Source organism: Procambarus clarkii, chromosome 10 (genome assembly GCF_040958095.1).
Source record: "Procambarus clarkii isolate CNS0578487 chromosome 10, FALCON_Pclarkii_2.0, whole genome shotgun sequence".
Lineage (NCBI taxonomy): Eukaryota > Metazoa > Arthropoda > Malacostraca > Decapoda > Cambaridae > Procambarus > Procambarus clarkii.
In genome coordinates, this window is record NC_091159.1 from 4,309,957 (window position 1) to 4,325,620 (window position 15,664).

Here is a 15,664-nt window from a genome sequence, read left to right on the forward strand (position 1 = left end):
GCCATATTTTGGAGCCAAATTCTGGCTCTCTGCACGTATTCGCAGTTTGAAATTACTACTTTTTATACCCAACATATGCCAATTCCTGAAAGCGGCAGCGAGTCATATTTTGCACAAACTCCCCTACAGTTTTCGAAATATCCCAAATATCCCAATTTCAAGGCCTGAGCCATATTTTGAAGCCAAATTCTGGCTCTCTGCACGTATTCTCAGTTTGAAATTGCGAATTTTTTATACCCAACCTATGCCAGGTACTGAAAGCGACGTTTGGTCACATTTGTCCAAAACCTCCCTGCAGTTTTCAAAATATCCCAAATATCCCAATTTCGAGGCCTGAGCCATATTTTGGAGCCAAATTCTGGCTCTCTGCACGTATTCGCAGTTTGATATTACGACTTTTTATACCCAACATATGTCAAGTACTGGACGTGGCAGTGAGTCACATTTTGCACAAACTCCTCTGCAGTTTTCAAAAAATCTCAAACATCCCAATTTCGAGGCATGGGCCTTATTTTGGAGCCAAATTCTGGCTCTCTGCACGTATTCGCAGTTTGAAATTGCGACTTTTTTATACCCAACATATGCCAAGTACTGAAAGTGGCGTTTGGACACATTTCTCCCAATCCTCCCTGCAGTTTTCAAAATATCCCAAACATCCCAATATCGAGGCCTGAGCCATATTTTGAAGCCAAATTCTGGCTCTCTGCACGTATTCGCAGTTTAAAATTACGACTTCTTATACCCAACATATGCCAAGTACTAAAAGCGGCAATGAGTCATATTTTGCACAAACTCCTCTGCAGTTTTCAAAAAATCTCAAACATCCCAATTTCGAGGCATGGGCCATATTTTGGAGCCAAATTCAGGCTCTCTACAAGTATTCGCAGTTTGAAATTAGGACTTTTTTATACCCAACATATGCCAAGTACTGAAAGTGGCATTTGGTCACATTTGTCCCAAACCTCCCTGTAGTTTTCAAAATATCCCAAATACCCCAATTTCGAGGCCTGAGCCATATTTTGGAGCCAAATTCTGGCTCTCTGCACGTATTCGCAGTTTGAAATTACGAATTTTTTATACCCAACATATGCGAAGTACTGAAAGCGGCGTTTGGTCACATTTGTCCCAAACCTCCCTGCAGTTTTGAAAATATCCCAAACATCCCAATATCGAGGCCTGAGCCATATTTTGAAGCCAAATTCTGGCTCTCTGCACGTATTCTCAGTTTGAAATTGCGAATTTTTTATACCCAACATATGCCAGGTACTGAAAGCGGCGTTTGGTCACATTTGTCCTAAACCTCCCTGCAGTTTTCAAAATATCCCAAATATCCCCATTTCGAGGCCTGAGCCATATTTTGGAGCCAAATTCTGGCTCTCTGCACGTATTCGCAGTTTGATATTACGACTTGTTATACCCAACATATGTCAAGTACAGGACGTGGCAGTGAGTCACATTTTGCACAAACTCCTCTGCAGTTTTCAAAAAATCTCAAACATCCCTTTTCGAGGCATGGGCCATATTTTGGAGCCAAATTCTGGCTCTCAGCACGTATTCGCAGTTTGAAATTACGATTTTTTTATACCCAACATATGCAAAGTACTGAATGTGGCGTTTGGTCACATTTGTCCCAAACCTCCCTGCAATTTTGAAAATATCCCAAACATCCCAATATCGAGGCCTCAGCCATATTTTGGAGCCAAATTCTGGCTCTCTGCACGTATTCGCAGTTTGAAATTGCGACTTTTTTATACCCAACATATGCCAAGTACTGAAAGTGGCGTTTGGACACATTTCTCCCAATCCTCCCTGCAGTTTTCAAAATATCCGAAACATCCCAATATCGAGGCGTGAGCCATATTTTGGAGCCAAATTCTGGCTCTCTGCACGTATTCGCATTTGGAAATTACGACTTATTATACCCAACATATGCTAAGTACAGAAAGCGGCAATGAGTCATATTTTGCACAAACTCCTCTGCAGTTTTCAAAAAATCTCAAACATCTCAATTTCGAGGCATGGGCCATATTTTGGAGCCAAATTCAGGCTCTCTACAAGTATTCGCAGTTTGAAATTACGACTTTTTATACCCAACATATGCCAAGTACTGAAAGCGGCGTTTGGTCACATTTGTCCCAAACCTCCCTGTAGTTTTCAAAATATCCCAGATACCCCAATTTCGAGGCCTGAGCCATATTTTGGAGCCAAATTCTGGCTCTCTGCACGTATTCGCAGTTTGAAATTACGAATTTTTTATACCCAACATATGCGAAGTACTGAAAGTGGCGTTTGGTCACATTTGTCCCAAACCTCCCTGCAGTTTTGAGAATATCCCAAACATCCCAATATCGAAACCTGAGCCATATTTTGGAGACAAATTCTGGCTCTCTGCACGTATTCGCAGTTTGATATTACGACTTTTTATACCCAACATATGCCAAGTACTGAAAGCGGCGGTGAGTCACATTTTGCACAAACTCCCCTGCAGTTTTCAAAATATCCCAAACTTCCCAATTTCGAGGCCTGAACCATATTATGGAGCCAAATTCTGGCTCTCTGCACGTATTCGCAGTGTGAAATTACTATTTTTTTATTACCCAACATATGCGAAGTACTGATGATGTGGTGTTTGGTCACATTTGTCCCAAACCTCCCTGCAATTTTCAAAATATCCCAAACATCCCAATATCGATGCCTGAGATAAATATTTCAGCTAAATTCTGGCTCTCTGCACGTATTCGCAGTTTGATATTACAACTTTTTATACTCAACATATGCCCAGTATTGAAAGCGGCAGTGAGTCACATTTTGCACAAACTCCTCTGCAGTTTTCAAAATATCCCAAACATCCCAATTTCGAGGCCTGAGCCATATTTTGGAGCCAAATTCTGGCTCTCTGCACGTATTCGCAGTTTGAAATTACGATTTTTTTATACCCAACATATGCGAAGTACTATATATTTCGTTTGGTCACATTTGTCCCAAACCTCCCTGCAATTTTCAAAATATCCCAAACATCCCAATATCGAGGCCTGAGCTATATTTTGGAGCCAAATTCTGGCTCTCTCCACGTATTCGCAGTTTGATATTACGACATTTTATACCCAACATATGCCAAGTACTGAGAGCGGAAGTGAGTATCATTTTGCACAAACTCCCCTGCAGTTTTTAAAATATCCCAAACTTCCCAATTTCTAGGCCTGAACCATATTTTGGAGCTAAATTCTGGCTCTCTGCACGTATTCGCAGTTTGAAATTACTAATTTTTATACACAACATATGCCAATTCCTGAAAGTGGCAGTTAGTCAAATTTTGCACAAACTCCCCTACAGTTTTCGAAATATCCCAAATATCCCAATTTCGAGGCCTGAGCCATATTTTGGAGCCAAAATCTAGCTCTCTGCACGTATTCGCAGTTTGAAATTGCGACTTTTTTATACCCAACATATGCCAAGTACTGAAAGCGGCGTTTGGTCACATTTGTCCCAAACCTCACTGCAGTTTTTAAAATATCCTAAATATACCAATTTCGAGGCCTGAGCCATATTTTGGAGCCAAATTCTGGCTCTCTGCACGTATTTGCAGTTTGATATTACGACTTTTTATACCCAACATATGCCCAGTATTGAAAGCGGCAGCGAGTCACATTTTGCACAAACTCCTCTGCAGTTTTCAAAATATCCCAAACTTCCCAATTTCGAGGCCTGAACCATATTTTGGAGCTAAATTCTGGCTCTCTGCACGTATTCGCAGTTTGAAATTACTACTTTTTATACCCAACATATGCCAATTCCTGAAAGCGGCAGTGAGTCACATTTTGCACCAACTCCCCTGAAGTTTTGAAAATATCCCAAATATCCCAATTTCAAGGCCTGAGCCATATTTTGGAGCCAAATTCTGGCTCTCTGCACGTATTCGCAGTTTGAAATTACGATTTTTTTTATACCCAACATATGCAAAGTACTGAATGTGGCGTTTGGTCACATTTGTCCCAAACCTCCCTGCAATTTTAAAAATATCCCAAACATCCCAATATCGAGGCCTCAGCCATATTTTGGAGCCAAATTCTGGCTCTCTGCACGTATTCGCAGTTTGAAATTACGACTTTTTTATACCCAACATATGCCAAGTACTGAAAGCGGCGTTTGGTCATATTTGTCCCAAACTCCCCTGCAGTTTTAAAAATATCCCAAACTTTCCAATTTCCAGGCCTGAGTCATATTTTGGAGCCAAATTCAGGCTCTCTGCACGTATTCGCAGTTTGAAATTACGACTTTTTATACCCAACATATGCCAAGTACTGAAAGCGGCGTTTGGTCATATTTGTCCCAAACTCCCCTGCAGTTTTCAAAATATCCCAAACATCCCAATTTCGAGACCTCAGTCATATTTTGGAGCCAAATTCTAGCTCTCTGCACGTATTCGCAGTTTGAAATTACGACTTTTTTTACCCAACATATGTTAAGACCTGAAAGCGGCAGTGTGTGACATTTTGCACAAACTCCCCTGCAGTTTTCAAAATATCCCAAAAATCCCAATTTCGAGGCCTGAGCCATATTTTGGAGCCAAATTCAGGCTCTCTGCACGTATTCGCAGTTTGTAATTACGACTTTTCATGCCCAACATATGCCAAGTACTGAATGCGGCGCAGTCACATTTGTCCAAAACCCCCCCTGCAGTTTTCAAAATATCCCAAACATCCCAATTTCGAGGCCTGAGCCATATTTTGGAGCCAAATTCTGGCTCTATGCACATATTCGCAGTTTGAAATTACGACTTTTTATTCCCAACATATGCCAATTCCTGAAAGCGGCAGTGAGTGATATTTTGCACAAACTCCCCTGCAGCTTTCGAAATATAACAAATATCATAATTTCGAGGCCTGAGCCATATTTTGGAGACAAATTCTGCCTCTCTGCACGTATTCGCAGTATGAAATTATGACTTTTTATACCCAACATATGCGAAGTACTGAAAGCGGCTTTTGGTCACATTTGGCCCAAACCTCCCTGCAGTTTTCAAAATATCCCAAACATCTTAATTTCGATTCCTGATCCATATTTTGGAGCCAAATTCTGGCTCTCTGCACGTATTCGCCGTTTGAAATTGCGGCTTTTTTATACCCAACATATGCCAGGTACTGAAAGCGGCGTTTGGTCACATTTGTCACAAACCTCCCTGCAGTTTTCAAAATATCCCAAATATCCCATTTTCGAGGCCTGAGCCATATTTTGGAGCCAAATTCAGGCTCTCTGCACGTATTCGCAGTTTGAAATTATGACTTTTCATACCCAACATATGCCAAGTACAGAATGCGGCGTTTGGTCACTTTTGTCCCAATCCCCCCTGCAGTTTTCAAAATATCCCAAACATCCCAATTTCGAGGCCTGAGCCATATTTTGGAGCCAAATTCTGGCTCTATGCACGTATTCGCAGTTTGATATTACGACTTTTAATACCCAACATATGCCAAGTACTGGACGCAAAAGTGATACACATTTTGCACAAACTCCCCTGCAGTTTTCAAAATATTCCAAACATCCCAATTTCGAGGCCTGAGCCATATTTTAGAGCCAAATTCTGGCTCTCTGCACATATTCGCAGTTTAAAATTGCAACTTATTATACCCAACATATGCCAAGTACTGAAAGCGGCAATGAGTCACATTTTGCACAAACTCCCCTGCAATTTTCAAAATATCCCAAACATCCCAATTTCGAGGCCTGAGCCATATTTTGGAGTCAAATTCTGGCTCTCTGCACGTATTCGCAGTTTGAAATTACGACTTTTTTATACCCAACATATGCGAAGTACTGAAAGCGGCGTTTGGTCACATTTGTCCCATACCTTCCTGCAGTTTTCAAAATATCCCAAACATCCCAATATCGAGGCCTGAGCCATATTTTGGAGCCAAATTCTGGCTCTCTGCACGTATTCGCAGTTTGAAATTACGACTTTTTATACCCAACATATGCCAAGTACTGAAAGCGGTAATGAGTCATATTTTGCACAAACTCCTCTGCAGTTTTCAAAAAATCTCAAACATCTCAATTTCTAGGCCTGGGCAATATTTGGGAGCCAAATTCAGACTCTCTACACGTATTCGCAGTTTGAAATTACGACTTTTTATACCCAACATATGCCAAGTACTGAAAGCGGCGTTTGGTCACATTTGTCCCAAACCTCCCTGTAGTTTTCAAAATATCCCAAATACCCCAATTTCAAGGCCTTAGCCATATTTTGGAGACAAATTCTGGCTCTCTGCACGTATTCGCAGTTTGAAATTACGAATTTTTTATACCCAACATATGCCAATTCTTGAAAGCGGCAGTGAGTCATATTTTGCACAAACTCCACTACAGTTTTCGAAATATCCCAAATATCCCAATTTCAAGGCCTGAGCCATATTTTGGAGCCAAATTCTGGGTCTCTGCACGTATTCGCAGTGTGAAATTACGATTTTTTTATACCCAACATATGCGAAGTACTGAATTGGGAGTTTGGTCACATTTGTCCCAAACCTCCCTGCAATTTTAAAAATATCCCAAACATCCCAATATCGAGGCCTTAGCCAAATATTTGAGCTAAATTCTGGCTCTATGCACGTATTCACAGTTTGATATTACGACTTTTTATACCCAACATGTGCCCAGTATTGAAAGCGGCAGTGAGTCACATTTTGCACAAACTCCCCTGCAGTTTTCAAAATTTCCCAAATATCCCAATTTCGAGGCCTGAGCCATATTTTGGAGCCAAATTCTGGCTCTCTGCACGTATTCGCAGTTTGAAATTACTACTTTTTATACCCAACATATGCCAATTCCTGAAAGCGGCAGCGAGTCATATTTTGCACAAACTCCCCTACAGTTTTCGAAATATCCCAAATATCCCAATTTCAAGGCCTGAGCCATATTTTGAAGCCAAATTCTGGCTCTCTGCACGTATTCTCAGTTTGAAATTGCGAATTTTTTATACCCAACCTATGCCAGGTACTGAAAGCGACGTTTGGTCACATTTGTCCAAAACCTCCCTGCAGTTTTCAAAATATCCCAAATATCCCAATTTCGAGGCCTGAGCCATATTTTGGAGCCAAATTCTGGCTCTCTGCACGTATTCGCAGTTTGATATTACGACTTTTTATACCCAACATATGTCAAGTACTGGACGTGGCAGTGAGTCACATTTTGCACAAACTCCTCTGCAGTTTTCAAAAAATCTCAAACATCCCAATTTCGAGGCATGGGCCTTATTTTGGAGCCAAATTCTGGCTCTCTGCACGTATTCGCAGTTTGAAATTGCGACTTTTTTATACCCAACATATGCCAAGTACTGAAAGTGGCGTTTGGACACATTTCTCCCAATCCTCCCTGCAGTTTTCAAAATATCCCAAACATCCCAATATCGAGGCCTGAGCCATATTTTGAAGCCAAATTCTGGCTCTCTGCACGTATTCGCAGTTTGAAATTACGACTTCTTATACCCAACATATGCCAAGTACTAAAAGCGGCAATGAGTCATATTTTGCACAAACTCCTCTGCAGTTTTCAAAAAATCTCAAACATCCCAATTTCGAGGCATGGGCCATATTTTGGAGCCAAATTCAGGCTCTCTACAAGTATTCGCAGTTTGAAATTAGGACTTTTTTATACCCAACATATGCCAAGTACTGAACGTGGCATTTGGTCACATTTGTCCCAAACCTCCCTGTAGTTTTCAAAATATCCCAAATACCCCAATTTCGAGGCCTGAGCCATATTTTGGAGCCAAATTCTGGCTCTCTGCACGTATTCGCAGTTTGAAATTACGAATTTTTTATACCCAACATATGCGAAGTACTGAAAGCGGCGTTTGGTCACATTTGTCCCAAACCTCCCTGCAGTTTTGAAAATATCCCAAACATCCCAATATCGAGGCCTGAGCCATATTTTGAAGCCAAATTCTGGCTCTCTGCACGTATTCTCAGTTTGAAATTGCGAATTTTTTATACCCAACATATGCCAGGTACTGAAAGCGGCGTTTGGTCACATTTGTCCTAAACCTCCCTGCAGTTTTCAAAATATCCCAAATATCCCCATTTCGAGGCCTGAGCCATATTTTGGAGCCAAATTCTGGCTCTCTGCACGTATTCGCAGTTTGATATTACGACTTGTTATACCCAACATATGTCAAGTACAGGACGTGGCAGTGAGTCACATTTTGCACAAACTCCTCTGCAGTTTTCAAAAAATCTCAAACATCCCTTTTCGAGGCATGGGCCATATTTTGGAGCCAAATTCTGGCTCTCAGCACGTATTCGCAGTTTGAAATTACGATTTTTTTATACCCAACATATGCAAAGTACTGAATGTGGCGTTTGGTCACATTTGTCCCAAACCTCCCTGCAATTTTGAAAATATCCCAAACATCCCAATATCGAGGCCTCAGCCATATTTTGGAGCCAAATTCTGGCTCTCTGCACGTATTCGCAGTTTGAAATTGCGACTTTTTTATACCCAACATATGCCAAGTACTGAAAGTGGCGTTTGGACACATTTCTCCCAATCCTCCCTGCAGTTTTCAAAATATCCGAAACATCCCAATATCGAGGCGTGAGCCATATTTTGGAGCCAAATTCTGGCTCTCTGCACGTATTCGCATTTTGAAATTACGACTTATTATACCCAACATATGCTAAGTACAGAAAGCGGCAATGAGTCATATTTTGCACAAACTCCTCTGCAGTTTTCAAAAAATCTCAAACATCTCAATTTCGAGGCATGGGCCATATTTTGGAGCCAAATTCAGGCTCTCTACAAGTATTCGCAGTTTGAAATTACGACTTTTTATACCCAACATATGCCAAGTACTGAAAGCGCCGTTTGGTCACATTTGTCCCAAACCTCCCTGTAGTTTTCAAAATATCCCAGATACCCCAATTTCGAGGCCTGAGCCATATTTTGGAGCCAAATTCTGGCTCTCTGCACGTATTCGCAGTTTGAATTACGAATTTTTTATACCCAACATATGCGAAGTACTGAAAGTGGCGTTTGGTCACATTTGTCCCAAACCTCCCTGCAGTTTTGAGAATATCCCAAACATCCCAATATCGAAACCTGAGCCATATTTTGGAGACAAATTCTGGCTCTCTGCACGTATTCGCAGTTTGATATTACGACTTTTTATACCCAACATATGCCAAGTACTGAAAGCGGCGGTGAGTCACATTTTGCACAAACTCCCCTGCAGTTTTCAAAATATCCCAAACTTCCCAATTTCGAGGCCTGAACCATATTATGGAGCCAAATTCTGGCTCTCTGCACGTATTCGCAGTGTGAAATTACTATTTTTTTATTACCCAACATATGCGAAGTACTGATGATGTGGTGTTTGGTCACATTTGTCCCAAACCTCCCTGCAATTTTCAAAATATCCCAAACATCCCAATATCGATGCCTGAGATAAATATTTCAGCTAAATTCTGGCTCTCTGCACGTATTCGCAGTTTGATATTACAACTTTTTATACTCAACATATGCCCAGTATTGAAAGCGGCAGTGAGTCACATTTTGCACAAACTCCTCTGCAGTTTTCAAAATATCCCAAACATCCCAATTTCGAGGCCTGAGCCATATTTTGGAGCCAAATTCTGGCTCTCTGCACGTATTCGCAGTTTGAAATTACGATTTTTTTATACCCAACATATGCGAAGTACTATATATTTCGTTTGGTCACATTTGTCCCAAACCTCCCTGCAATTTTCAAAATATCCCAAACATCCCAATATCGAGGCCTGAGCTATATTTTGGAGCCAAATTCTGGCTCTCTCCACGTATTCGCAGTTTGATATTACGACATTTTATACCCAACATATGCCAAGTACTGAGAGCGGAAGTGAGTATCATTTTGCACAAACTCCCCTGCAGTTTTTAAAATATCCCAAACTTCCCAATTTCTAGGCCTGAACCATATTTTGGAGCTAAATTCTGGCTCTCTGCACGTATTCGCAGTTTGAAATTACTAATTTTTATACACAACATATGCCAATTCCTGAAAGTGGCAGTTAGTCAAATTTTGCACAAACTCCCCTACAGTTTTCGAAATATCCCAAATATCCCAATTTCGAGGCCTGAGCCATATTTTGGAGCCAAAATCTAGCTCTCTGCACGTATTCGCAGTTTGAAATTGCGACTTTTTTATACCCAACATATGCCAAGTACTGAAAGCGGCGTTTGGTCACATTTGTCCCAAACCTCACTGCAGTTTTTAAAATATCCTAAATATACCAATTTCGAGGCCTGAGCCATATTTTGGAGCCAAATTCTGGCTCTCTGCACGTATTTGCAGTTTGATATTACGACTTTTTATACCCAACATATGCCCAGTATTGAAAGCGGCAGCGAGTCACATTTTGCACAAACTCCTCTGCAGTTTTCAAAATATCCCAAACTTCCCAATTTCGAGGCCTGAACCATATTTTGGAGCTAAATTCTGGCTCTCTGCACGTATTCGCAGTTTGAAATTACTACTTTTTATACCCAACATATGCCAATTCCTGAAAGCGGCAGTGAGTCACATTTTGCACCAACTCCCCTGAAGTTTTGAAAATATCCCAAATATCCCAATTTCAAGGCCTGAGCCATATTTTGGAGCCAAATTCTGGCTCTCTGCACGTATTCGTAGTTTGAAATTACAACTTTTTATACCCAACATATGCCAATTCCTGAAAACGGCAGTGAGTCATATTTTGCACAAACTCCCCTACAGTTTTCGAAATATTCCAAATATCCCAATTTCAAGGCCTGAGCCATATTTTGGAGCCAAATTCTGGCTCTCTGCACGTATTCGCAGTTTGATATTACGACTTTTTATACCCAACATATGTTAAGTACTGGACGTGGCAGTGAGTCACATTTTGCACAAACTCCTCTGCAGTTTTCAAAATATCCCAAACATCCCAATTTCGAGGCCTGAGCCATATTTTGGAGCCAAATTCTGGCTCTCTGCACGTATTTGCAGTTTGAAATTACGAATTTTTTATACCCAACATATTCGAAGTACTGAATGTGGCGTTTGGTCACAATTGTCCCAAACCTCCCTGCAGTTTTCAAAATATCCCAAACATCCCAATATCGAGCCCTGAGCCATATTTTGGAGTCAAATTCTGGCTCTCTGCACGTATTCGCAGTTTGATATTATGACTTTTTATACCCAACATATGCTAAGTACTGAAAGTGGCGTTTGGTCACATTTGTCCCACACCTACCTGCAGTTTTCAAAATATCCCAAACATCCCAATTTCGAGGCATGAACCATATTTTGGAGCCAAATTCAGGCTCTCTGCACGTATTCGCAGTTTGAAATTACTACTTTTTATACCCAAAATATGCCAATTCCTGAAAGCGGCAGTGAGTCACATTTTGCACAAACTCCCCTGCAGTTTTCAAAATATCCCAAATATATCAATTTCGAGGCCTGAGCCATATTTTGGAGCCAAATTCTGGCTCTCTGCACGTATTCGCAGTTTGAAATTACTTCTTTTTATACCCAACATATGCCAATTCCTGAAAGCGGTAGTGAGTCATATTTTGCACAAACTCCCCTGCAGTTTTCAAGATATTCCAAACTTCCCAATTTCGAGGCCTGAACCATATTTTGGAGCTAAATTCTGGCTCTTTGCACGTTTTTGCTGTTTGAAATTACCACTATTTTATACCCAACATATGCAAAGTACTGAAAGCGGCAGTGAGTCACATTTCGTACAAACTCCCCTGTAGTTTTCGAAATATTCCAAATACCCCAATTTTGATGCCTTAGCCATATTTTGGAGCCAAATTCTGGCTCTCTGCACGTTTTCGCAGTTTGAAATTACCACTTTTTTATACCCAACATATGCAAAGTACTGAAAGCGGCAGTGAGTCACATTTCGAACAAACTCCCCTGCAGTTTTCGAAATATCCCAAATATCCCAATTTCGAGGCTTGAGCAATATTTTGCAGCCAAATTCTGGCTCTCTGCACGTATTCACAGTTTGAAATTACGACTTTTTTCTGCCCAACATATGCCAAGTACTGAATGCGGCGTTTGGTCACATTTGTCCCAAACCGTCCCTGCAGTTTTCAAAATATCCCAAACATCCCAATTTCGAGGCCTGAGCAATATTTTGGAGCCAAATTTTTGCTCTATACACGTATTCGCGGTTTGAAATTACGACATTTTATACCCAACATATGCCAAGTCCTGAAAGTGGCAGTGAGTCACATTTCGCACAAACTCCCCTGCAGTTTTCGAAATAATCCAAATACCCCAATTTTGAGGCCTGAGCCATATTTTGGAGCCAAATTCTGGCTCTCTGCATGTTTTCGCAGTTTGAAATTACCACTTTTTATACCCAACATATGCAAAGTACTGAAAGCAGTGTTTGGTCACATTTGTCTCAAACCCCCTGCAGTTTTCGAAATATCCCAAACATCATAATTTCGAGGCCTTAGCCATATTTTGGAGCCAAATTCTGGCTCTCTGCACGTATTCGCAGTTTGAAATTACGACTTTTTTTTACCCAACATATACCAAGTACTGAAAGCGGCTTTTGGTCACATTTGTCGCAAACCCCCCTGCAGTTTTCAAACTATCCAAAACATCCCAATTTCGAGGCCTGAGCCATATTTTGGAGCCAAATTCTGGCTCTATGCACGTATTCGCAGTTTGAAATTACGACATTTTATACCCAACATATGCCAAGTCTTGAAAGCGGCAGTGAGTCACATTTTGCACAAACTCCCCTGGAGTTTTCGAAATATCCCAAATATCCCAATTTCGAGGCCAGAGCTATATTTTGGAGCCAAATTCTGGCTCTCTGCACGTATTCGCAGTTTGAAATTACGATTTTTTAATACCCAACATATGCCAAGTACTGAAAGCGGCATTTAGTCACATTTGTCCCAAACCCCCCCTGCAGTTTTCAAAATGTCCCAAACATCCCAATTTCGAGGCCTTAGCCATATTTTGGAGCCAAATTCTGGCTCTCTGCACGTATTCGCAGTTTGAAAATACGATTTTTTTATCCCCAAAATATGCCAAGTACTGAAAGCGGCGTTTGGTTACATTTGTCCCTAACCTCCCTGCAGTTTTCAAAATATCCCAAACATCACAATATCTAGGCCTGAGACATATTTTGAAGCCAAATTCTGGCTCTCTGCACGTATTCGCAGTATGATATTACGATTTTTATACCCAACATATGCCAAGTACTGATGCGGCGTTTGGTTACATTTGTCCCAAACCTCCCTGCAGTTTTCAAAATAACCCAAACATCACAATATCGAGGCCTGAGCCATATTTTGGACGTATGCCATATCTCTGCACGTATTCGCACTTTGATATTACAATTTTTATACCCAACATATGACAAGTACTGAAAGCGGCGTTTGGTAACATTTGTCCCAAACCCCCCCTGCAGTTTTCAAAATATCCCAAACATCCCAATTTCGAGGCCTAAGCCATATTTTGGAGCCAAATTCTGGCTCTATGCACGTATTCGCGGTTTGAAATTACGACATTCTATACCCAACATATGCAAAGTCCTGAAAGAGGCAGTGAGTCACATTTCGCACAAACTCCCCTGCAGTTTTCGAAATATCTCATACATCCCAATTTGGAGGCCTGAGCCATATTTTGTAGCCAAGCTCTGGCTCTCTGCACGTATTCGCAGTTTGAAATTACGACTTTTTTATGCCCAACATATGCCAAGTACTGAGAGCAACGTTTGGTCACATTTGTCACAAACCCCCCCTGCAATTTTCAAAATATCCCAAATATCCCAATTTCGAGGCCTGAGCAATATTTTGGAGCCAAATTCTGGCTCTCTGCACGCATTCGCAGTTTGATATTTCGATTTTTATACCTAACATATGCCAAGTCTTGAAAGCGGCAGTGAGTCACATTTCGCACAAACTCCCCTGCAGTTTTCGAAATATCCCAAATATCCCAATTTCGAGGCCTGAGCCATATTTTGGAGCCAAATTCTGGCTCTATGCACGTATTCGCGGTTTGAAATTACGACATTTTATACCCAACATATGCCAAGTCCTGAAAGCAGCAGTGAGTCACATTTCGCACAAACTCCCCTGCAGTTTTCGAAATATCCCAAATATCCCAATTTTGAGGCCAGAGCCATATTTTTGAGCCAAATTCTGGCTCTCTGCACGTATTCGCAGTATGAAATTCCGATATTTTTATACCCAAAATATGCCAAGTACTGAAAGCGGCGTTTGGTTACATTTGTCCAAAACCCCCCTGCAGCTTTCAAAATATCCCAAGCATCACAATATCGAGGCCTGAGCCATATTTTCTAGCCAAATTCTGGCTCTCTGCACGTATTCGCAATTTGATGTTACGATTTTTATACCCAACATATGCCAATTCCTGAAAGCGGTAGTGAGTCATATTTTGCACAAACTCCCCTGCAGTTTTCAAGATATTCCAAACTTCCCAATTTCGAGGCCTGAACCATATTTTGGAGCTAAATTCTGGCTCTTTGCACGTTTTTGCTGTTTGAAATTACCACTATTTTATACCCAACATATGCAAAGTACTGAAAGCGGCAGTGAGTCACATTTCGTACAAACTCCCCTGTAGTTTTCGAAATATTCCAAATACCCCAATTTTGATGCGTGAGCCATATTTTGGAGCCAAATTCTGGCTCTCTGCACGTTTTCGCAGTTTGAAATTTCCACTTTTTTATACCTAACATATGCAAAGTACTGAAAGCGGCAGTGAGTCACATTTCGAACAAACTCCCCTGCAGTTTTCGAAATATCCCAAATATCCCAATTTCGAGGCTTGAGCAATATTTTGCAGCCAAATTCTGGCTCTCTGCACGTATTCGCAGTTTGAAATTACGACTTTTTTATGCCCAACATTTGCCAAGTACTGAATGCGGCGTTTGGTCACATTTGTCCCAAACCGTCCCTGCAGTTTTCAAAATATCCCAAACATCCCAATTTCGAGGCCTGAGCAATATTTTGGAGCCAAATTTTTGCTCTATACACGTATTCGCGGTTTGAAATTACGACATTTTATACCCAACATATGCCAAGTCCTGTAAGTGGCAGTACGTCACATTTCGCACAAACTCCCCTGCAGTTTTCGAAATAATCCAAATACCCCAATTTTGAGGCCTGAGCCATATTTTGGAGCCAAATTCTGGCTCTCTGCATGTTTTCGCAGTTTGAAATTACCACTTTTTTATACCCAACATATGCAAAGTACTGAAAGCGGTGTTTGGTCACATTTGTCTCAAACCCCCTGCAGTTTTCGAAATATCCCAAACATCATAATTTCGAGGCCTTAGCCATATTTTGGAGCCAAATTCTGGCTCTCTGCACGTATTCGCAGTTTGAAATTACGACTTTTTTTTACCCAACATTTACCAAGTACTGAAAGCGGCTTTTGGTCACATTTGTCGCAAACCCCCCTGCAGTTTTCAAAATATCCAAAACATCCCAATTTCGAGGCCTGAGCCATATTTTGGAGCCAAATTCTGGCTCTATGCACGTATTCGCAGTTTGAAATTACGACATTTTATACCCAACATATGCCAAGTCTTGAAAGCGGCAGTGTGTCACATTTTGCACAAACTCCCCTGGAGTTTTCGAAATATCCCAAATATCCCAATTTCGAGGCCAG